Source organism: Triticum aestivum, chromosome 5D, assembly GCF_018294505.1.
Source record: "Triticum aestivum cultivar Chinese Spring chromosome 5D, IWGSC CS RefSeq v2.1, whole genome shotgun sequence".
NCBI classification, from domain to species: Eukaryota; Viridiplantae; Streptophyta; class Magnoliopsida; order Poales; family Poaceae; genus Triticum; species Triticum aestivum.
In genome coordinates, this window is record NC_057808.1 from 20,003,863 (window position 1) to 20,005,568 (window position 1,706).

Sequence of the window (1,706 nt, forward strand, 5' to 3'; positions counted from 1 at the left end):
CGTTCACGAACTCGTCTCCCGGCTCTACCCAAGACAAGAACACAAGCAACGGAACCACAATCAATCACGAGAAATGCACGAGCAACATGATGCAACACATGTATGATATGCAAGATATGATATGCGGTGCGTATGCATGCTCCGGGAGGAAAATGATGAACAAGGCAGTAACTTGGCAAACCAAGCATGCCACTGGAAAGATGAGATGATTTCGGTCGAAATCGATATAAAGATCACTGGAAACGGATGCACGGTTTGCAAATGGCAAGCAAAACAAGAATGACACGAATCTGCGATTTACAGCATGATAGCACTTAGAATGCAACAAGTAACAATGCTAAAGCACACCAACATAGCAGAAAAGCATATGAAAGTAATCTACAGGAGATGCTTGACAAAAGATGAACACTGAGCTACGGCTAGATCACAACATAACAAGCTCAAACAAGCATGGCAAAAGTGCAAAAGATAACAGGTTCACAGCACGAACACAGCATGCTACAGGAAGTTAACATGGCAAAACAAGGCATGGCAGTATTCTACTAAATGCATGTGACAAAAGTCCCTTACTGACCAAAAGCCAAAAAGGACCCGAAGATATGATGGCAAGCATGTGAACATAGCAAGTTTCGTTAACAGGTTTCAGACTTAGCAGAAAACAGAGCATGGCAGAAATAATAATATGAAGGCATCTTGGTGAGCTTGATGCACTCACCACAAGGCAATGCATGACAAAACAAGCATACCTACAGCAAGATGGCATGTTTATGGAGATATCCATGGCAAGAAAAAATACATAGCATGTATGGAACAACTACAACAAGCTTGGCAAAATTGCATATCATGTTAAGAATCTGCCAGAAATATTTTATAGCAAAAGTAGAGCAAGATTGAGTCATGCTATGGCACTCCATAATTACAAACAAGGGCAGGAATGGATCAATTACAACAATATCTACAAAACATACTTACTTAACATCACCAAAATATGCATGGATCTCTCTGTAGCATCAAGTTTACATGGCAACAAAATAACAGCAGACAAGGACTTGGAGAAAACACTAAGTCCCTGAAATCAGAAACATTACGGAGCCTAGTTTGCATGCTTGTTCTAGTCACCACAGAGACCACAAAAATACATGGCATACACACTTGGAAAGATGGCATGGCATTCAACAAAACACATGTAGAGCTCATTCCCATAAGATGCACAGATTAAAAGATACAAAAATGACAAATCTCCAAGTTCTGCTAAGAACCAGCAGATAACAGCAACTAGCACTCTTGCACCAGAGATTTGGGCATCAAGATTGCCTCTAATGAACATGGTGCAATTGAACAAAATGAAGAGCATCATGAGGCGAACAATTTGACATATTGCACGTGGGAAACGGAGCTATATGCAGAGAGTTATGCCATGATGAACAGGGGTAAATAATGTGAAAATCGAATGAATTAGGAAAAAAACGGGGTCTCGGGAAAGTCAACCTCCTCGTCTTCCAGATTGGATCGGGCCGGCTAGGGTTCAGGGCTCCGGCCGCCGGAGTAGCTGCCGGTGAGGGAGGAGGCGGCGGGGCCTCGGGGCCTGTCGTGGAATTGTCACGGCAGATGTCCTCGAGCTAGGACTTGGTGGCGGAGCCATCGCTACTAGGAAGCTTGAAGGGGTTTAAGCTGGACTGGGAACACGAGGGTTTATACTGGTTCGG